The sequence below is a fragment of the Lissotriton helveticus genome, chromosome 5_1 (genome assembly GCF_964261635.1).
Source record: "Lissotriton helveticus chromosome 5_1, aLisHel1.1, whole genome shotgun sequence".
NCBI lineage: Eukaryota > Metazoa > Chordata > Amphibia > Caudata > Salamandridae > Lissotriton > Lissotriton helveticus.
This window is the reverse complement of record NC_136065.1, coordinates 8,940,560-8,963,735: the sequence shown is the minus strand read 5'-3', so window position 1 is coordinate 8,963,735 and position 23,176 is coordinate 8,940,560. Positions and strand designations below refer to the sequence as shown.

The following is a 23,176-nucleotide window of genomic DNA, read 5'->3' as shown; positions in this document are numbered from 1 at the left end:
TTAATGTGTCTGGTGCTGGCGAGAAGCGCTCTACCTCTGGGTAGAGTTGGCGCTGTATAGCGCTGGAAAATAAAGTTCTGGCCAGTCACGGTTAATTCAGCCGTCACCGTCGGGGCAGCGCCGCTCCCTTCTGTAACCACCATCACCCTCCCCGGTGCTCTGTCCCTCCTTCCTCGCTGAGCCCCGGCACCTTCACTTTCGGTTTCGGTTCCGGGGAGCGTGAGTGCCAGTCACAGAGAGCGCACAGCGGCGGCAGACACTCTTCATGGCGCTGTTGGATCTCTTCCGGGGGCCCCGTGACTGGACCCTGCCCCTGGACAGTACCGAGGACGATAGGGGCCCTGCAGGGCGCAGCTCGGGGGCCACATGGCCCTGCCCCGGGGGCTGGAGGTGAGGAGGGGCGGGGATCTGTGCCAGCTGCTGCCAGGGGGCACGGGGGGCGCCCCCCGCAGGCCTGGCTGCGCCTCGGGGGCCACATCATACATGTTTGTGCTAACCTAACCCAATGTGTTTGTTTTGTTTTATTGCTGTGATTGCACCTTTTATTTTACTTTTTCAACGTTCCCGTTTGTGCCTGTGACGCGTGTCTCTTTGTAAAACCCCTCGTGGAACGGACTTGACTCTATTGTAAAGCGCTCGGACACCTTTGGGTTAAGTCTGCGCTATACAAGATTGCATAAATAAATAAATACACATTGTAGAAATAACATCTGTGACGGCTGATGGGCACCACCGGTCCTGACTACTGTCCCTCTGGGACCCTTGTTACTCTCCAGCACCCCAGGCCCTGACAGCTGTCCACCGGGACCCTTGTTACTCTCCAGCACCCCAGGTCCTGACTACTGTCCCTCTGGGACCCTTGTTACTCTCCAACGCCCCATGTCCTGATAGCTGTCCACCGGGACCCTTGTTACTCTCCAGCACCCCAGGTCCTGACAGCTGTCCCTTAGGGACCCTTGTTACTCTCCAGCACCCCAGGCCCTGACAGCAGCGCCTCTGGGACCCTTGTTACTCTCCAGCACCCCAGGCTCTGACAGCTGTCCCTCTGGGACCCTTGTTACTCTCCAGCACCCCAGGCCCTGACTGCTGTCCCTCTGGGACCCTTGTTACTCTCCAGCACCCCAGGTCCTGACAGCTGTCCCTCTGGGACCCTTGTTACTCTCCAGCACCACCGGCCCTGACTGCTGTCCCTCTGGGACCCTTGTTACTCTCCAGCACCCCAGGCTCTGACAGCTGTCCCTCTGGGACCCTTGTTACTCTCCAGCACCCCAGGTCCTGACAGCTGTCCAACGGAACCCTTGTTACTCTCCAGCACCCCAGGCCCTGACAGCTGTCCCTCTGGGACCCTTGTTACTGTCCAGCACCCCAGGCCCTGACAGCAGCCCCTCTGGGACCCTTGTTACTCTCCAGCACCCCAGGCTCTGGCAGCTGTCCCTCTAGGACCCTTGTTACTCTCCAGCAGTCCAGGCCCTGAAAGCTGTCCCCCTGGGACCCTCGTTTATTTATATTTATTAAGGAGTTGTATATAGCGCTGGCCAGACCCGTAGGTATTTGAGCGCTTTACAACAGTCAAAATGCGAGAATCAGACAATAAAGCAAAAGTATAGATATTGGTTCGGAAGTCTCCGCGCGCTGTACAACATTAAGGCAAGTAAGTCATAAAATAACCTGGTTGAGTGCACGTCGCCTTGAGCTGAACCTCTTTCAGGGAGGGGGGATCGAAGTAGGGGCCGGGGAGGTGATGAGGTAGAAGTCTTAATGTCACAGCATCAGTGTGCTGCAATGTGCAGGCTTGTGCGCTTCGACAGCGACTATCGGTTCGAGAGGGAACGATTGAGGAAGAGGTCTTTGAGCTGTCTTTTGAATTTTACAAAGGAGGGGACAGTCCTCTTATGGACTGGAATGGAGTTCCAGATTTTGGGCGCGTTTCCAGCGAAGGACCGGGCTGCGGGTTTTTTTTTGCGTGTTTTCAGAGGGATTAGTAGTAGGGTGTTGGAGCTCCCGAGGTTCCTTGTCTGACCAGCCTTCTTGAGTTTAGCAGCCAGATACTCAGGTTTTCCTGTGTGCAGGGCTTAGTGCGTGAGGCAGGCAGTTCTGAAGATGGCGCGCATTTCGACTGGGAGCCATTTTAGTTCTCTGAGTGCTGCTGAGATGTGTTCATATTTCTTTACTCCGGTGACCATTCTGGCTGCAGCATCGAGAGTTGTTTTGAGTGGGCCTAAGTAGGATGTTGCTGTACCTGTGAGGACTGCATTCCTGTAGTCGTGTCTAGACAGCACCAGTGAGTGTGTAGCTTGTTTGAGGTCTTTGGGCGGGATGAAGGGTTTTATTTTGTTGAGTAGCTTCAAGTTGAGGAAGGCACTCTTTGCGGAGTTCTTAATGTGATTGGCCATGTCAAGTTTTGGGTCTAGGGTGATTCCCAGCGATTTACAGAGTCAGCCAGGGTGAGATTTCCGTTGAGAGGATCAATAGTTTTAACTCATTCTATGATTTGAGGGTTCTCTTCTTTGTTGCAAATGAGGAGGATTTCCGTTTTGTCTTGGTTGAGTTTTAGGTGGTTTATTGATAGCCAGATCTGGACTTCTTTTAGAGTGCCGTTGAGTCCCTGAATGTCATCAATGGAGGAGGTTTCACGTTGGATCTGGGTGTCGTCTGCATAAAGGTGGAAGGGGATGTTGGCTTTTTTGAGTATGGTGGTGAGGGTTTCCATGTAGATGTTGAAAAGTTGCGGGGAGAGCACTGAACCTTGGGGGACGCCCCTGTTGAAGGGGTGTGGGTCTGACGCAAAGTTTTTATTTTTTATTCTTTGAGTGCAGTTGTGTAGGAAGGAGGAGAACCCAGGGGCGTACCGAACACCCCCGCAGACCCGCGGTGCGGGGGGGGCCTCCAGTCTTCAGTACTTGAAGGGGGCCCCTTCGAGAAATTAATCCTGCCTGCGCTGGGCTTCAGGGATGTACCAAACACCCCCACAGCCCCTGCGGTACGGGGGGGGCCCCAGTCTTCAGTACTTGAAGGGGGCCCCTTCGAGAAATTAATCCTGCCTGCGCTGGGCTAGAACCAATGTAAGACCACCTCATCTACACCTACCCTTTCTTGAAGAACCTTAATGAGTACATTATGGTCAAACGTGACGAAGGCTGCCGATAGGTCGAGGAGAATGAGTAGGCAGCATTGGTCCGTATCAAGTGATTTGTGGATATCGTCTATGACCTTCAGGATCGCGGTCTCGGTGCTGCAGCCTTTTCTAAAGGCGATTGTTGGGGATCTAGAAGATTGATGCTACCCATGTGTTGAGTCAGTTGTAGGAGAACGCACCTTTCTAGGATTTTGGATAGGAGAGAGAGATTGGAGAGGGGTCGGAAGTTGTTCAAGTCGTTGTTCAGATCTTTGGTTGATCCTTGTTGCTCCCCAGAACCAATGACCCTGACTGCTGTCCCTCTGGGACCCTTGTTAGTCTCCAGCACCCCAGGCCCTGACTGCTGTCCCTCTGGGACCCTCGTTACTCTCCAGCACCAACGGCCCTGACTGCTGTCCCTCTGGGACCCTTGTTACTCTCCAGCACCCCAGGCCCTGACTGCTGTCCCTCTGGGACCCTTGTTAGTCTCCAGCACCACTTACCCTGACTGCTGTCCGTCTGGGACCCTTGTTACTCTCCAGTACCACCGGCCCTGACTGCTGTCCCTCTGGGACCCTTGTTACTCTCCAGCACCACCGGACCTGACTGCTGTCCCTCCGGGACCCTTGTTACTCTCCAGTACCACCGGCCCTGACTGCTGTCCCTCTGGGACCCTTGTTAGTCTCCAGCACCACCAGCCCTGCCTGCTGTCCCCCTGGGACCCTTGTTACTCTCTAGCACCACTTACCCTTACTGCTGTCCCTCTGGGACCCTTGTTACTCTCCAGTTTTCACTCAGCTCTCAGACATGTCTATGAGGCGTTATTAAATCCAGTAACTTAACTTGTGTCACCAACTCCTGCTGGAACCTCGCACCACGCCTGCCTCAGCATATATGTGTTAATATTCCTGTGTTATACGAATGTCTCTATACCTCTGTGGTATGTACATCTCTCTGAAATCTCGTGCTGTAGGAAGCTGGCTCTGTATATACGATACCAAAGTAAGGTGTGGTGTGCACAGAGTCAGTGGATCCCCAGTGGCTTTGCAGAGGTTAGAGTAGATAATACCGTACTCTCTTTTGTGGTAGTGTGGGCGAGCAGTCAGGCTTATCAGAAGGCTGTGCTAAGTATTTGTTGTACACACTCAATGACTAAATCCAAGACCAATTGTTTTGTTTAAAAATATTACTTTGTTACATTTATTGTAGAATCAAGAGAAACTCAGTTGCAGGTAGGTACCAGTTTAATATAGCAATACATTTCAGTTACAGTAGGAAAGTATCTGCGAAAGCAATAAGAGTCCTTTACAGTAATACTGAAAATACTTTGTGGTGCCATCCAACAGTATCAGTAACTTAGCAATGTGAAAGATAGTGCAAATATCGAGGAATGCAATGGATCCTACGGGACGAAAACAGTTATGCACTTTTACAGGTAAGTACTCAACTTACACGCCCAGACTTTTGGGCAAGGATTAGATCAAGGTAGGTATTGCACCAACAGCGGCACTAGGGCAGCCAGGTGCAGAGGTCACTGACCCCAATGTTAGTCAGTGGAGACTGGGGGCACCCACAGAGGTGCTGGTTGCAGGTAAGTATCTGCGGTTTCAGGACACAGGCCCCGATTTTTAGAGCACCAGCGGCACAGTGGCAGGCGGGTTCAGGGTGCAAATCATGCGTCATTAAACGTTGGCTAACTCTAAAACTGACTGTAACAAACCCCATCGTGTTTGGTATCAAACATGTTGGAATCATACAACAACACGTAAACAGTGTTCGAGGTTTGATTCCATGCACTGTGGGACACCTTTGGGAGGCCCTCAGTGCTCCCGGTACCAGTCTTTCTGACCCAGACAACAAACTATGGCTGCTGCTGACCAGAGACACAATTCTGCTCTCCTGCTGCTGAACCAAGCTTGAGCAGGGGAAGGCAGGACCATAGGTTTCCTGTCACAGGGAGGTGTGACCACCTTCCAGACCGGATTTAGTTTATTGGGACATGGTGGGGGTGCTTTCCAGCACCACGAGACTGCTTTGAAAGGCACATTTGACCCCTCCTTGCACACTCCAGTTGCAACTAGTTCAGGGAGCCATTGGCTTCTGCTCTGGCGCAAAACTGGACGAAGGACATTGGAGTATCTTCCCCACTGTCCAGCCCCTCCTCCCGGAAGGACCCCTGAATCGGCCCAACGCTTTCCTTAGGGTACTTAAGCGCTTTCCTGTGGGTGGTGCCTTAGATTCGTGGTGGGACAAGATTCAGACCCAATCCCACTTCAACGTCAACCATCTGGGTACTTTGGACTTCGTTGGACTTCACTTTGGGAACGGAGACTGCGACTGGGAAGACTCCTGCTGCTCCTGGTCTCGTTGCCTGTACCTTTGCTCCATACAGGTTCCCCACAAGGCCTGTGGACATCCAAGACACCCAAAGGAATGTCCCTTGGAGTAAAGGAGTCTCTCCCCTGCATCTGCAGGCATCGCAGCAAAGCTGACCTGTATGCTGGTCCTAGGCTCACACGGACTTCGAAAGGCTCAGCATGAAGGTGGTGGTTCTGCAGCTCCCTCAAGACCTGCCCTGTCTTCACAGCAAGTTTGAAGCCAGTATCCCTTATCTGAACCGCTAGAGCAGTACCCCGGTACACTGCATTGACTTGCCATTGCCAAGGTTTGTTGACTGTATCCTCCAGAGAGCTTCAGGCTCCAAGAAGATCCAGTCTCCAACATCTCCTGCAACCAAGACCTTCATCCTCACTGCATCCTCTGCACGGTGGCCTGCATCTTTGGTGAGCTGCTTGAGGCCCTCTTGCGACTCCTGTGCCTCCGGCCTGTGGGTCCTCTCAAGGGTCTTCTTTGGCTCCTGTGAGCTCCCCTGTTTGCTCGGGGCCTGCTTCGACTTTTCTGCTTGTGATGAGTCCCTTGGGCCTTGCTGGTCTGACACTGAACCTTTTTTCGTCTGCCACATCTGTTGCTGCAACCAAAGCTAGTTGGTGCTCAGACCAGGCACCGACCCTCTAGCTCTTGACATTCAATGTGGGGCAGCTTGTGAGCGGCTCATGGTCTTTCATAGCATCGCTTGTCCCTACAGCGTGAATTTCACTGTCAACTCTTCGGCATCGTCCGACATCGGTGGGTATTTGTCTTCCTTGCCTCTTGGTCACTCCCGAGTGGCATGGACCCTGTCCCCTCTGCTTGGAGGTACCTCTCATCCTGAATCCACCTTTGGGTTTCACCGGACTCTTTCACCTTCTTCGCCAGCGGAATCTTCACTGAAGTCTTCAATTGTGATATACAGCGGTTTCTGACGTCACTTGGCACCTGTGTGCATCCGGCTTCCCTGGTGTAGGTATCCTTGTTCCTGGGGTATCCATGGGTGAGGTGGCTCTCCAATCTTCTGTCTTCAAAGGGGTTTCTTCAGGGTCCTCTGAGAAGGGTCCTTCTTAAAAACTGCAACTGCAACTTACCCATTGACTTCTATTGAGCAAGCGTGTTCCCACTATGCACACTGCCGTCGTGGAGTTCCTGGGTACTTACCTTGGGTGGTTCCTTGGGTCCCCGGCTCTTCTGGGTCTTCTGGGTCTTCTGGGTCTTCTGGGTCCAGTCTTGACTTAGGTCGTGGTTCGCATTCCACTTTCTTAGTATATGGTTTGGTCTCCCCCTAGAGACCACTGTGTAGTTGTGCTACTTATGTCTTCTATTACACCAGACCATGAAAGAGTACTCCTGAGGCATCCTTCACATCTGGACAAAATACTCCTGTGGTGTCGTCCAGACCTTGGGACAAGACTCCGGATGTTGACTTCAGAACAGTACACGATGCTTTAGATGTAACCTCCGGCGTTGAACCAATACTCTTGAGGTGAACTTCAGGCCTCCACCGAGTACTCCTTCAGGCCTGGGCACCGTGCACCTCATGTGGCCTCCAGACTTAGGGAGAAGTCTCCAGATGTTGACTTCAGAACAGTACACTACACTTTAGATGTGACCACCAGACCTCGGCCAGTGCTCTTGAGGAAGCGTCCAGACCACAACACATTTTGCCTGATGTGAGCTTCATAACTGGCTAAAATACTCCCAAATGTGGCCATCAGGCTCCAGGTATACAGGCAGGCTTGTGGCTTGAAGGTTAACAGGCCCAAAGCTACATTTACACCATTTAAGGAGACGCACAAAGACATAAGGAGACCGGCAGATTTATAGTGGGCTGAGGAACACGCTTAATACCTAGGCACACTCATAGCAATCACCAGGCAATGGGCAAGCAGCCCAGGTTAACACCAGAACCTGGGCTGCTATGGGAATTCACAAGAGCATATTATCAAGCCCATTATCGCCGTTCTTGATAATATGCACCTGTATTCTATGCAAAGAACATGATTTTACTGTTGTCTACAAATACTTTGCGCACTAGAGGCACACCAAGAACAGCTGCAGGCCCTGCCAGACCATCGCCCAATGGAGGCAAAAATCAGCATGGTGGAGTTGAAGAGGAAGAGGATGTCATCGTTGTATGGTACACCTCCAGGCTCATGCAGGCACTAAAAGAAAGATGGAAGCGCGAAATGGCCCCCTGGAAGATACGGATTGGATGGAGACTACGAAGGACCCTAGAGTGTTGGTGGAGGGTCATCCAGCTTAAATACCTTCATATGGTCTACTATAGCCCCAGCACGCTCAATAAAATTGAACACGGCCTCGACCCCCACTGCCTGAGGTCCAAAGTGGAGTAGGGAACATTAAATTGTACAATAGTGATTGCGCATTTAGGATAGTGTGACTATGGTGGTGAGACTAATGCTAAAAGAACAATTGATGGACAGAACGCAGAACAATGTCATACATTCACCCCAGTCAAGAGATCTGGGCCTGAATCCATCGGTTTTTTTTTGCTCACCATGCCACCCCAGTTCAGTCATGGCCATATGCAAATCAGTCTTGTTCCTGTGCCCCATGGGAACAGACCTGCCCAAACTGCCAAGCCAGGTCCTCCCTGGACTGGAAACAAGCATCCTGGGACTAGGTTCGGGGTAACACTCCTCATCAGCCAGGATAGCTTGACTCCAGTGGCATGGTAAACAAGGGACCCACATCTGGGCATACCCGTCCCACTCGGAGTGACAAATGCAAAAAGAACAATTGATATACATAATGTTGAACAATGTCAAACATACACCACCAGTACAGAGATCTGGGCCTAAACCCATCGTGTTTTTTGCACACCATGCCAATTCGGTGGTGGGACAGCCTGTTCTGCCAGAGCTAAAAATGGTGATACTGGGCTGGATGGATGAACGGTGTTTAGACAGAATATCGGAAACAAAAAAATGTGGAAAAAAATATTATGTCGAGAACATCGAAGACAAAAATATTGTTCAGGTAAGTTTCTATAGGTAGGCAAAGTTTTACTATAAACAACTCCACATATATGCACCATGACAATATATATATATATTCACTGAAAAAACCATAGGTTTCACATCAGTTATAGTTAGGTGGAAATGTTACTCACATAAAACCATTGAAATTCCCACGTTATAGTTAGTTGGACTCACTATAACTTGCGCGTGCAATGCACTGCTGATGACGTCACATATTACAACACTCATGACATGGTCAGTGACATCACTCATGACATCACTGATGACATCTCAAATGACATCACTGATGACAACATCCTTGTGACAAAGTGGCAGACCTCCTATCAGCATAAAATAACCTTTGACACACACATTCAAAAATAGAAACTAACATTTTCTTAAAAAAGGAGAAACCAATACCAATTACAACAACTTATTAGGTAATTCCAACATCTACATACACATCCACTCATTCACCAACAGTTCTATATAGTCACTCATGCATGTACTTACTCATCATATGTACTCATACACCTATACATCCTGTTACACACTAATACTCATCCATATAGTTACTCACACACAAATTCACACATGCAAATAAACTATCAAAAAACCATTTACTTGATTATACTGCTATATACACACCACTACACATACTTCTACAGAAACTGAAACATATTTACTCTCTTAAACAATCAATTATAAAAACACATACTCACTAACCCACCCATACACACAATCATCCACCCATACAGTCTTGCACACATGCTGTCTTCAAAATACATACAAATAGTGAGTCACTCATTCATGCATCTGTGCTCTAAGTAATATCCCCCACCGAACCATACAGACACTGATACTGATACTCAAAAAAAACAACTAATAACCCATATACACACTCATGTAGCTACTCACCAACCCATGCAGCCACTTATACACAAAGTGAGACACAGATACAGATATTTAAATATTTAAACATTACTCGCTAATATATGTATTCACTAAGATACATTTAATAAGTCAGTTAAGCAATCAATTTTACACAACAAACATCCATTTAGACATTTATTTACCCATTTATTCTTCCATCAACCTTTAGATATACATATATAACAAATATTTATTTTTCAGAAAGATACACATTCACTGGATGATGTCATCAGTGATGTCATTTGAGATGTCATCAGTGATGTCATGAGTGATGTTACGGACCATGTCATGAGTGATGTAATATGTGACGTCATCAGCAGTGAATTGCACGCGCAAGTTATTGTGGGTCCAACTAACTATAACGTGGGAATTTCAATGGTTTTATGCGAGTAAAATTTCCACCTAACTATAACTGGTGTGAAACCTATGGTTTTTTTCAGTGAATTTAATAGGTTTTTTAAATGCTAATTCCTAACATAACTGGTGTGAAACCTATGTTTTTTTCAGTGAATATATATATTTATATATATATATATCCAATTCAAGCTCCTGCTACGTCTCGATAAAGGAAAAGCATTCCATGAAAAGAGAAAGCCACAGGTACAGACCACTCCACAGCGCTGCAAATGCAATATAAAGGTTGTTTATTGTCTCCTTGTCGCCAGCATGACGCATTTCGGCTACGTCACGGTAGCCTTGATCACATATATATATAAAATTTCTATGGCAAAATGAAACCCCTCATTTTGTTCCTTTTCAAGGTAAATGTATTAAGTGTTACCACTTTATTCCAATCAAGATGACTTCAGGTGTGCCATACTTTTGTCATAAGTAAGACTGTTAGCGTTCTAGATGTTCTTTAGAACACTCTGGGACATTCTGTCATTGGGCTATAGTTGGGCTACATCTGGCTGATATTTGGGCTACATTTGGGCTCTTTTGTCTCTGGTGGCCATCTTGGGAGACTGCATATCAGAATTTTTTTTAATGAAATATAAGAGGATTTGAGAAGTCACTCAAAATGTGCCCTAATTTTTCTTTCTTCAGCACTAATCATAATTTCTATGGCAAAATGAACCCCCTCATTTTGTTCCTTTGCAAATTAAATGTTTTAAGTGTTAACACTTTATTCCAATCAAGATGACTTCAGGTGTGCCATACTTTTGTCATAAGTAAGACTGTTAGCGCTCTAGTTGTTATTTAGAACACTCTGGGACATTCTGTCATTGGGCTATAGTTGGGCTTCATCTGGCTGATATTTGGGCTACATTTGTGTTTTTTGTCTCTGGTGGCCATCTTTGGGCTACATTGGGCCACATTTGGCTACATTGGGCTACATTGGGCAACATTTGGGCTCTAACATATATATAGCCCAATGTAGCCCAATATATATTTTTTCAAAGTTAATTTTCGTAAAAACCACTGGAGCATATATCTTGAGACATAGCAAAGGCACATCGGGGTACCAGTCCCTACAATTTTGCCAAGTTTGGTGGAAATCCATTCAGCCGTTCGGGCTAAAAGTGAGTCCAACCGCCCTATGGAAATTAACATGGGGAAAACACGTTTTGGGACCCCCCTTTTATCTCGGCCCCCGCTTGACGGATCCCCCCGAAACTTTCAGGGAAGGAGCGGAGCGCAGCGAAGCAAAGTTAAGAAAAATTACAGGCAGATCCCTCATTCGGCGCCAAAGTTATTCCCAATAGAATGTTGCGGATTTCCTATGGAAAACAATCCTAACTATAACTACCTACTGGCGACCGCCAGTAGGTAATATATATCTATATATATATATATATATATATATATATATATATACTAGCAGCCCGTCCCGACGTTGTCCGGGTATGAAACTGAATGTGTGCAATGTGTGTAATAGGCAAGGGAAATTTATTTTAAAATCTCGCGGTAGAGAACATTTTTAGCATGAAGTGTCACAATAGTTAGGCATGTGTGTGCAGATACTGTGTGTACCTCGGAGTAAGAAGTATTAACAGATGTCTCTAGTGTGTATGTACTCCACTTCCGTAGGTAAGCGTGTGTGAAAGTGCATTCAGTTGTAAATTTCGTGTCCCCGCAGGCACGCTGAATCGCGTCATCCCCCGCTTGAGGCCCGACTCCAGTTTTGTTTGATGTTGTGCTTGTGGTGTAAAGTCGTTGATGCAGAGAGTTGAGTGGGTGACAGCGTGCGCTGGAGACGCTGCACGTGTGGGAAAGTGCAGTCAGTTCAAAGGTTAGTGTCCCAGCAGGCGCGCTTAGTCGCGTCATCCAACGCCTGAGCCTCGCTCCAGCTCTGGTTGATGTTGTGCGCCTGGTGTCAATTTGTTTATGCAGAGAGTTGAGTGTGTGACAGCGCGCAGGAGACGCTGCAGTTAGTGTCCCCGCAGGCACGGTCCTTTATGCAGAGAGTTGACTGGCTGACAGCGCGCAGGATACTGTGCAGTTATTGTCCCCGCAGGCACGATCAGTTGCATCTGCCCCCGCCTAAGCCCCGGCAATTGCCGCGCCCATTGGCCACGCCCCAAGGCACGCTTTTATTTTTGGAATGTGCCGCGCGATTGTTGCCGGTTGTCGCGCCCATTGGCCACACCCCTTGCTGCCGCGCAATTGCAATTGCCGCGCCCATTGGCCTTGTTCACACCCCCAGCACATGCCCCCAGCACAGCGCACACGTTTAAGGAACGCTTTTTTTTTGTCGTCATGCCGCGCCCCGCCCACGCCCACGCCCACAAGGAACTACTGTGCTGGAAAGGTTCTTTTACCTTTCAAATGTATATGGTGGGCGTCTGCATAGCCTATGTCCTTCTGCTGCAACTGCCCTTTCCAACGCTGTATTGGGTGTTGTGATTGGTGCTGTGGTTCCTGAGATTACCCGCCTCAAAGGTTTGGGCTCTCTCTTTATTATATTAGTATAGATATAGATATAGATCTCCAGGAAATTTACATGTGGAGTTAAGAATAGTAAATCTATACTTACCTATTTGCACTTACCTTCTTGATATTTTGATCTTAGATATTTTTGACATGATGTTCTGTCCACCCAAGTTTTTTGTTTCCACTATTTTGTCTGTGACCCAGATGAATAGCGGACACGCGAAGCACTTGACTAGTGGAGGCGCGCTGCACATCACGGGAGTTCAGAAATGGCTCCCTCCGTGACATTTCTAATGGCTACTGTATATCTTTCTTGTTCTAAGCACTGGAGAAGTTGGAAATGCTGTATCGTTTGCTTGAATTCTTAAAGTTTTTTATGCTCACACATTTTAATAAAGACAAAAAAGTTTCATTAGAAAGTACTGCCTGTCTGTCTCTTCTTCCCCTACCTCTTGACTCTCTCCTTGACCCAGTACTCATAGTGTGTGTGTCTTTCTCCAGCCTGCCCGCTTCCTTCAGTCGTGCACCCAGGGCCACAATGGTGCCAAGATCGAGCTATGGCACGGGACGACCACCCTGGCCTTCAAGTTCCAGCACGGAGTGATCGTAGCCGTGGACTCCCGCGCCTCCGCGGGGAGTTACATAAGTGAGTGATCTCTTATTCACAAGAACAAGGTCACACGTGGAGTCAGTTCACCATCCTCACAGACAGACCACAGGTTCAAGCCACAGAAGCAGAGATACCCCTCAGATCACAAGGAGCTCACGTGCAGGCCTTGGACAGCAGAGATACAATTCAACCCGCACCCATCTTAAAGGTTCAGGCCTGGGGCAGCAGAGCTACAATTCATGCCACTCAGATCTCATAGGTTCAGGAACCATAGATTACAGGCTCAACTTCCAAACAGCAGAGCTATCCCTCAGATCACAAATATCAGAAGCCTCCTCCAAACAGCAGAGCTACAACTCAGGACACACAGATCATAGGAGTGGCCCTTATATGGAAGACGTGCACCCATCTGACGTCACAGACATCTCCGTTGGCCCTAAGACCGCAGAGCTACATCTCAGGTCCCTAAGATAGCCGATTTACATCTCAGGTCACAGATTGCAGCCTCAGCCCTCAAATAGCAGAGCCACACCTCAGGTCACAGATCAGAGAACCCACCCTGGAGTTGCTGCTCCTGTCTCTGACATCTGTTTCTATATTCTGTTTATTAACGTAACTTACTCAGCATAGAAAAAGTGTGCTCCACAAACACTTAAACAGTTCTCAACATCTTTGGTGTTCTTTTTGTGAACTCACCACACCCTCTGTCCACTCTCAATGTCCTCTTTCCACTCACTGTGTCCCTTGTGCACTCACCATGCCCTATGTCCACTCATCATGCTTTCTGTGCACTCAGTGTCCTCTGTGCACTGACCCACCATCAGTCCACTCAACGCGTCCTCAGTTCACTCAACATGCCCTCTGTGCACTCACTGTGCCCTCTATGCACTCACTGTGCCCTCTGTGCACTCACTGTGCCCTCTGTGTACTCACCGTGCCCTCTGTGCACTCATCATGCCCTCTGTGCACTCACTGTGTCCTCTGTGCACTCACTGTGCCCTCTGTGCACTCACTGTGTCCTCTGTGTACTCACTGTGCCCTCTGTGCACTCATCATGCCCTCTGTGCACTCACTGTGTCCTCTGTGCACTCACCCACCCTCTGTCCATTCACCACGCCTTCTGTCCGCTCACCATGCACTCTGACCACTCACTGTGCCCTCTGTCCACTCACTGTGCCCTCTATGCACTCACTGTGCCCTCTGTGCACTCACTGTGCCCTCTGTGTACTCACCGTGCCCTCTGTGCACTCACTGTGTCCTCTGTGCACTCACCCACCCTCTGTCCATTCACCACGCCTTCTGTCCGCTCACCATGCACTCTGACCACTCACTGTGCCCTCTGTCCACTCACTGTGCCCTCTATGCACTCACTGTGCCCTCTGTGCACTCACTGTGCCCTCTGTGTACTCACCGTGCCCTCTGTGCACTCACTGTGTCCTCTGTGCACTCACCCACCCTCTGTCCATTCACCACGCCTTCTGTCCGCTCACCATGCACTCTGACCACTCACTGTTCCCTAGGTGTTCTATCCATTACCACAGTCTGTTCTCCACACCATCTACTTGCTCCTTATGTCTTTGTCCCCCCTTGGGACCCTCCTTGCTCTGTTCTTAATTTAAGAGCATTCTCTGCACCTGTGTGTGCTTTCCGGGCTTTCCGTGTGCTCTTTACATGTGCAACGACACAGGCTTTTTGCAGGTTTCTTCCAAGGTTTTGCCTCCATTTTGCCCTCTAGGTACGTGTACTGGTTCTGGTAGTGGTTCTGAAATGCCCTGAACCCTGCTAATAATGACTCTGTGCATGTGCTCTGACCCTTATAATGGTGCATGTTTAATAGGATTGTTCGTTATTGATACAACCTAACTTACTTGTAAGTCCCTAGTATATGGTACCAGGGTACTCAGAGCCTGTCAGCTAAAGGTTGTCCTGTGGATTGCGTCACTGGTTGTGCCACCGCGGGTCTGACAAGGGACACATGTCTGACTGGTAGAGCAGGTTTAAACTGCTAACTCGACTCTGCCATTCAACGTAATGGTAACGCCCAATCTTTGCTTTTTTGATATATATAAGTCACCCCTAGGTAGGCCTATGAAGCCCTGAGGCTGGGTGCTGTATATTAAAAGGGGGAACATTTACTATGACATGTTTCCACAGTAAAAACTCTAAATTGTTGTTTTTACTGTGCAAAGGCTAGTAGCCCCCTTGGCAAGTACAGAGTTACGGGTTGGCACCCCAGTCCTGCTAACTTCTGAATGGGACTACTAAGGTTGGTACTGTCAGGTATCAAAAGAATCAGAGCATTAAATCAGATTTCATTTTGAAGTTGAAAGTAATGTCACTGGTGGGCAAAGTGCAACTTTAGAAGTTATCACTATAATTGTCCAAGGTTTCCATTGCCCTGGTACACTTGTACTTTGGGGTCTATCCTCCAGACAATTTTCTGCCCTCCTGGAGAGGCTTGCGTACAACTCCCAGGATACGATAGAAGCCTGCACAGAAGAGAGGTGTTACCCACCTCCCTCCCACAAGTGTTGGCCAAAAAGGTTAGCTTCAAAGGAGAGGCTGCCTTTGAAGGGCAAATTGGCAACACTTGGGAGAGGGGCTGCGGTATTGTTTCGGCAGACAGGATGCCACTAGGAACATGGAAGGGGAATTCAGTTGCCGAACCAGTTTTCCCGGGGCGTGTAGCTCCCTTGGTAGCCACACCCCCGGGGATGGGCTCAGGAGCTCTGGACATTAATGCTCTTGTTTCTCTCATCTGCTCTCTTGTTTCTCCTGCCTTCGTTCCTTTCTCTGCCATCTTGTCTCTGCCACCTGAACCTTTGCCAGGTGTGCTCCTGTCTCGTTTGCTCTCTTGTTTCGCTTGTCTTTTCTCTCTGTATCTCCCACATACACGTCTCACATGCCTAGCCAACTGTCTATTTTTATCTACCCCTTTATTTCTCTCACATGCTCTCATGCTTCTACCACCTGCTTGTCTGTTTCTGCTCTCTACCATCCTGTTTATATCACAAGCTCTCTTGTTTTTCCACCTGCTTGCTAGTTTCTGCTCTCTACCTTCTTGTTTCTATCACGTGCTGTCTTGTTTTTTCACCTGCTTGCCTGTTTTTGCTCTCTACTGTCTTGGTTCTCTCACTTGAGCACTAGTCTTTCTCATCTGCTCGCGGGCTCTCTTGTTTCCTACCCCTGCATGCTTGTTTCTGATCGCGCTGTCTTGTTTCTATCATATGCTCTCTTGTTTCTTCCACCTGCTTGCCTCTCTCTGCCCTCTACCTTCTTGTTTCTATCATATGCTCTCTTCTTTCTTCCACCTGCTTGCTTGTTTCTGCTTGTTGCCGTCTTGTTTCTATTGTATGCTCTCTTGTTTCTTCCACCGGCTTGCCTGTTTCTGCCCTCTACCTTCTTGTTTCTATCACCTGCTTGCTTGTTTCTTCCACCTGCTGGCCTCTCTCTGCCCTCTACCTTCTTCTTGCTATCACCTGCTCTCCTGTTTTTCCACCTGCTTGCCTCTCCCTGCCCTCTACCTTCTTGTTTCTATCACCTGCACTCTTGTTTTTCCACCTGCTTGCCTGGTTCTGCTCTCTACTGTCTTGGTTCTCTCACTTGAGCACTGGTCTCTCTCATCTGCTCTCTGCTCTCTTGTTTCTTACACCTGCTTGCTTGTTTCTACTCGTTGCCGTCTTGTTTCTATTGTATGCTCTCTTGTTTCTTCCACCGGCTTGCCTGTTTCTGCCTTCTACCTTCTATTTCTATCACCTGCTCTCTTGCTTCTTCCACCTGCTGGCCACTCTCTGCCCTCTACCTTCTTCTTGCTATCACCTGCTCTCCTGTTTTTCCACCTGCTTGCCTCTCCCTGCCCTCTACCTTCTTGTTTCTATCATCTGCTTTCTTGTTTTTCCACCTGCTTGCCTTTTTCTGCTCTCTACTGTCTTGGTTCTCTCACTTGAGCACTGGTCTCTCTCATCTGCTCTCTGGCTCTCTTGTTTCTTACACCTGCTTGCTTGTTTCTACTCTCTGCTCTCTTGTTTCTTACACCTGCTTGCTTGTTTCTGCTCTCTTGTTTCTTCCACTTGCTTGCTTGTTTCTACTCTCTGCTCTCTTGTTTCTTACACCTGCTTGCTTGTTTTTTGTTCTCTTGTTTCTTACACCTGCTTGCTTGTTTCTACTCTCTGCTTTCTTGTTTCGTACACCTGCTTGCTTGTTTCTGCTCTCTTGTTTCTTCCACCTGCTGGCTTGTTTCTGCTCTCTTGTTTCTTACACCTGCTTGCTTGTTTCTACTCTCTGCTCTCTTGTTTCGTACACCTGCTTGCTTGTTTCTGCTCTCTTGTTTCTTACACCTGCTTGCTTGTTTCTGCTCTCTGCTGTCTTGGTTCTCTCACTTGAGCATTGGTCTCTCTCATCTGCTCTCTGGCTCTCTTGTTTCTTACACCTGCTTGCTTGTTTCTACTCTCTGCTCTCTTGTTTCTTACACCTGCTTGCTTGTTTCTGCTCTCTTGTTTCTTCCACCTGCTTGCTTGTTTCTACTCTCTGCTCTCTTGTTTCTTACACCTGCTTGCTTGTTTTTTGTTCTCTTGTTTCTTACACCTGCTTGCTTGTTTCTACTCTCTGCTCTCTTGTTTCGTACACCTGCTTGCTTGTTTCTGCTCTCTTGTTTCTTACACCTGCTGGCTTGTTTCTGCTCTCTTGTTTCTTACACCTGCTTGCTTGTTTCTACTCTCTGCTCTCTTGTTTCGTACACCAGCTTGCTTATTTCTGCTCTCTTGTTTCTTACACCTGCTTGCTTGTTTCTGCTCTCTGCTGTCTTGCTTCTCTCACTTAAGCACTAGTCCCTCTCATCTGCTCTCTGGCTCTCTTGTTTCGTCCACCTGCTTGCTTGTTTCTGCTCTCTGCCCTCTTGCTTCTCTCACTTGAGCACTGCTCTTTCTCATCTGCTCTTTGCTGTCTTGCTTCTTACACCTGCTTGCTTGTTTCTGCTCTCTTGCTTCTTACACCTGCTTGCTTGTTTCTGCTCTCTTGCGTCTTACACCTGCTTGCTTGTTTCTGCTCTCTTGCTTCTTACACCTGCTTGCTTGTTTCTGCTCTCTGCCCTCTTGCTTCTCTCACTTGAGCACTGCTCTTTCTCATCTGCTCTCTGGCTGACTTGCTTCTTACACCTGCTTGCTTGTTTCTGCTCTCTTGCTTCTTACACCTGCTTGCTTGTTTCTGCTCTCTGCTGTCTTGCTTCTTACACCTGCTTTCTTGTTTCTGCTCTTTGCTGTCTTGCTTCTTACACCTGCTTGCTTGTTTCTGCTCTCTTGCTTCTTACACCCGCTTGCTTGTTTCTGCTCTTTGCTGTCTTTTTTCTCTCACTTGAGCTCTAGTCTCTCTCATCTGCTCCATGGCTGTCTTGTTTCTCTCCTCTGCAGGCACCATACACTTTAACAAGGTGATCGAGATCAACCCCTACTTGCTGGGCACCATGTCTGGGAGCGCCGCCGACTGCCAGTTCTGGGAGCGCGTGCTGGCCAAGGAATGCAGGTAAGCTTTGGGGCTGCTCTGGGACCATGGACACCTCTGACCCCAAAACTGTCTGCTAATTTGGGCTTTGGCCCCTGACTTCCAGTGATATTCCAATATTTAGTCTGTGATCTTTCTGATCACTCAAATGCCCTTTACTCCTTCTAGCCTACAGCTTCTTGAGTCATAACACTGTCCAAAACATTGGTTGTAATAAAGACTGGTGCACAAATGTAGGATAAAAAAATGGAGAGCTAGAAATGTCCCAATAGAAGTGTTGTGATTTCCATTTAGTTAAATTAGAAATAGTCAATTTTAGTGGTAAAAAAGTCAACATTGACCTCTGACAGCTACTTGAGTACAAATTATACCTTACCTTGACCCTGAAGACAACCTCTGCCCAAACCTCACATTTTACCCTAACTCTTACGCAGTACATTAATCTAGCCTTACCCCAGTCCCGACCCCAAGCCTCCCCTAGCCCTGTTCACACCCCAATTTTGAATCCCAGCCCTGCCCCAAACCTAGCTTTGTCATTTATTTTCCTTCTAGCCGTTCTACGTAATACATAATTTAGAGCGCATCCCTTACCCTGACACTTATGTAAACCCGTTAGCTGTAATCCCAGTGTATTAAAATAAAGTTTTCATTTTTTCTAAATGTTCAAATACAAGTAACAATATAAACGGTCCAATAACAAATGTTTAACAAATTCAAATTATCATTTAATCATTTTAATTATCAATGACCTACATATATGGCCCAGTTTTATATGATTATACTTTTTATCACTACATTTTCACTATAGACCTCCAAAACCTCTTACATCCTGGCAGCTGAACTGTGTTTACCCTTCCTGACCATGCCCTTCGACCCCAAAGAACTTCCCTATACTCCAACAGCCCATGATCTCTGACCTTAATCAGTTCTCCACTGAAGCTTGAAGCCTATAACTTCGTCGTCTGGTCTGATAGCCCTTCAAGCACAACCGCTGACCCCGCTGAACTGTCCAGTACCTTCTCTAGCTCATGTCTTCAAGTCCTTCAGAACTATCTAAGTTCACCCCCAGACCTCTGAGCCCACTGAGTTGTCCAATATCATTTCAAACCCATCATCTACGTTCCCACACAGCGTTCCACCATCTTTTACTGTCCATGACCGCTGAACCCACAGGGGAGCCCAGGATATGGTCCAGCCCATTACCTCTGCCCCAAGAGAATTCTCGATTACATCTTCAAACCCATATGATATTTAGCTAATGGACCTCGCATACTTCTTCACCCAATGACCATTGACCCTATTCAGTTGTCCAATACTCCTTCCAACCCTTGACCTTTGACCCGATTGAGCTGTCCATTATCATTTCCAGTTAATTACTGCTGACCCTATTGAGTTTTCCAATGGATCTCCCAGTCCACGACTTCTCACCTGTTGGAAAGTGGGTTATTGGTGGGGGCAAAGGTAGGTCTGCCACTGGCAATAAGTCCACTAACACATGATAGGACTCAGCATAGGTCTTAGAAAAGTATTCCATTGCTCAACCCTTGGTAACGTGGCTGCGAGCAGACAGGCTTAACTTCAAAGACAGGTATGTAAAGCATTCAAAAACACCATTTCAGTAAATAATTAAGACACAACACAAAATAAAAATCCAACTCCAGTTTATACAAATAGGTAATATTTTTATCTTTTAAATGACACCAAAATGAAAAAATCCACTGAAGGGAACCAGAGATATGAATTTTTAAAGATTAGTCACTTTCTAGTGTTTAGAAACCAACAGTACCCCTTTAAGTCATTTTGATGCCTCTGACAGGGACACATTCACCTTTAGTAATTGTTCTGGAGGATCTCTCACCAGCCTTGTGCAGCCTTCACCAGCAGGCGGGGTCCAGTTAGAACTCCTTCCTGAAGTTCTGCTTGCAGGTCCCAAAGTATCCAACACACAATCCAAGGTTCTGGAATCTCCAAGAGGGTCCTTGAATGTGTGACACTTCAATTCCGCAATCCACTTGAACAAAACCCTTACAAATCCACTGGTACGCCAGGCTTTGATTTCTTTGTGGGGCTGTCCAGGTGAGCTCTGTTAACCTGTAGCTTGCAGGGAGTTTCCACTCTTAGTCCTTTTGCAGCAAGGTAATCCACAGGGCTACAGTTCCACTTGGTGCAGTCTTCAGAGGTCAGGCCTTAGAAATCTTTGCACAGCAAAAACTTTCCAGCAGGGCACTTCTTGCTTCATTCAGTTTCACGCAGCAGATCTGGAGTGCCCTGCCCCTCTCAGATACTTATTCAAAAATTTCTGGGTCAAGCACCAGGTCACTGCTGACCAATGAGAGCAGGGTAACTCCTCATAGTTATGACCACATCCGGTGGAGTGTGGCATTAGTTTGTCCCAGAGTGCATCATTCATCCAAATCCATAATGGCTGATTTTCCAGCAAGGAGGTAAGAGCTGGCTAAACACACCCCCTGGGATGGCTTATTTCCATGGTCTCTCCCCCTACCATCTCCACATACCTTTCTTAAGCCTAGCCCTGACTCTGGGTCAAGACTGTCAGAGTGGACTGAAACCCAGGCCTCCCCTCTACCTTTGAAGAACATAGTTTACGACGCCACCTCCTGGCCTGGCATTTCTACAGACCAGCACCCTGCCCCAGGCAGCCTGGCTAATCCACTTAACTCTGACCAATCAGGGCAGACCACCGAAAGGCTGAATTTGGACTTACAAACAAGAAAGTCTCATAACTTCCTGTATGTACACTTTAGGGGAAATTCAACAATATAATATTGTAGGATTTAGTACTACCATTCTGGGAAGTCTTTGAATGGTCCGGCTAGTCCTCTCCTATCAATATTTATTAATCAATCACTTCCTACCATGTTAACCTATGAGCCATGGAGTTTGCATTGGGGAAAATGACTTGGGCCATGTTTCCAGCACTAGGGCTTATAAAACCATATTTTTTAAATATCTCCCAAATTTCTACAGGACCCCCCCCCCCCCCCCTGTGCAACTAGGGGAGACTTCAGGGGTTCTGAATATGCAGAAATATTGCAGATCATCCTTACCCAATTCTTCTAGCATCAAAGTAGAATTTGAGCAGCGCTTTAATCCAATTTGGGGAGTGAAATGTAAAATCTCACTTTACCCAGGCATATAAAACTCATTTTATAAGGGCGCTCCTTATAGATAACTGCCCCCCCACCCCTGGGACACCTAGGGGGGACCCTGGGGGTCCCTAATATGCAAACACATGGTAGGTTTTTCATTTTTAAGGGCCCTGTTAGAAAGGCGGTCCCTGGGGAGGCAGAAGATGTCTGACTGACCACCCCGAGGCCCACCTCTCCTTAAGGAATTGGCTGAGCGCCGTCGAGAGGCCTCCTGGGTGAGGGCCCTCTCCTAGAATCGTCACAGGAGAGTAATCACAACACTACAAAGGGACACCACACAAGAGAGTACTTCTTAAAATCTTTATCAGCATTAATGATTGGTTCCTTCGGTAATATGTACAACGGATCGAGGGATCCTCAGAGTCTCGGTAAAAAGGGGGAAAAGGGTAGCGGGACAGTCTTAATACCAGTCTAGCACGGGGATACCCTAAGCTCAGCTCTCAATCCTCGAGCTGGGGGGTTCCACAAGGTTTGGGCCGCGGCAGCGCCAGCAGGCTCCGAAGATGGTTTCAGCGAGGTTGGGCCGCGGCAGCGCCAGCAGGACTCCAAAGATGGTTTCAGCGAGGTTGGGCCGCGGCAGCGCCAGCAGGACTCCAAAGATGGTTTCAGCGAGGTTGGGCCGCGGCAGTGCCAGCAGGCTCCGAAGATGGTTTCAGCGAGGTTGGGCCGCGGCAGCGCCAGCAGGACTCCAAAGATGGTTTCAGCGAGGTTGGGCCGCGGCAGCGCCTGCAGGCTCCGAAGATGGTTTTAGCGAGGTTGGGCTGCGGCAGCGCCAGCAGGCTCCGAAGATGGTTTTAGCGAGGTTGGGCCGCGGCAGCGCCAGCAGGACTCCAAAGGTTCAGGGTTCCAAGTAGTGAGCAGGGCTCTCGACTCCAGGATACAACTGCTGACCCATCCCAGAGCTGCCCCAGATATAGGTCTGGAGTCCTTTGATGTCTGGACCCTCGCGCCTGGGGGTCAGAGGGCCCGGGATGAGAGTGTCCAGACACCCAGCAGGGGGGTGGAGCCAGCACCCAGGGGGGCCGGAGGGCGATCGAAACCAGGCGTCCGGGGACAGCTGGGGGGCCCATCGAAACTCCCCTCCTCCTGGATCCGTCAAGTGGCCGCTTTACCACCTGGTTGGATCCTGGTGCCTCGATGTCGGGGCTTTACTGAGGCTGTGGCCGAGGTCGGGCCGAGGCCACGTGGTCCGGACGTGTAGGGTCCAAGATGGAGTCGGGGCCTGAAATGGTGGGCCGGAATCGGGGTTGGATCCGCAGAGTGGGGCGAGCAGGGGTCACCGGGCTCCCGAGGGGGAGAGCCGGGGGTCGCCAGGGGTGGCGGCTCTCGTGAGGTTCGAAGGGGATAGTTTTAGGCCGGGGGATAGGGGTTGCTGTTGTCCAGGGCCCGCTATGCAGGAGAAGTGGGACCACGCCACGAGGCCGGGTCCAACACACGTCCCCCCCCAGCTGAAGGCGGGGAGAGTCACCCATCTTCTTGGGGGTTCTCCTCGTCGAGGCGGAAGAAGCGGGACAGGCCGTCGGCGTTGGTGTGGTCGTTGCACGGGCGATGTTCCACAGTGAAGTCCATCCCTTGGAGGGAGATGGACCATCGCAGCAACTTTGGGTTTTCCCCTCGCATTTAC

At 48.6% G+C, this 23,176-nt stretch overlaps 1 pseudogene across 1 annotated transcript in view; it reads left to right on the top strand.

Annotated features, from left to right (window-relative positions):
* Positions 1–265: 265 nt before the first annotated feature.
* The window catches only part of LOC144752891 (proteasome subunit beta type-8-like), a 42,801-nt pseudogene continuing 19,890 nt past the window's right edge, over positions 266–23,176 (top strand). The window contains exons 1-3 of the transcript XR_013594135.1: positions 266–390; positions 12,778–12,922; positions 18,292–18,403. The product of XR_013594135.1 is annotated as a proteasome subunit beta type-8-like (transcript). The remainder of the gene's footprint in view (positions 391–12,777; positions 12,923–18,291; positions 18,404–23,176) is intronic.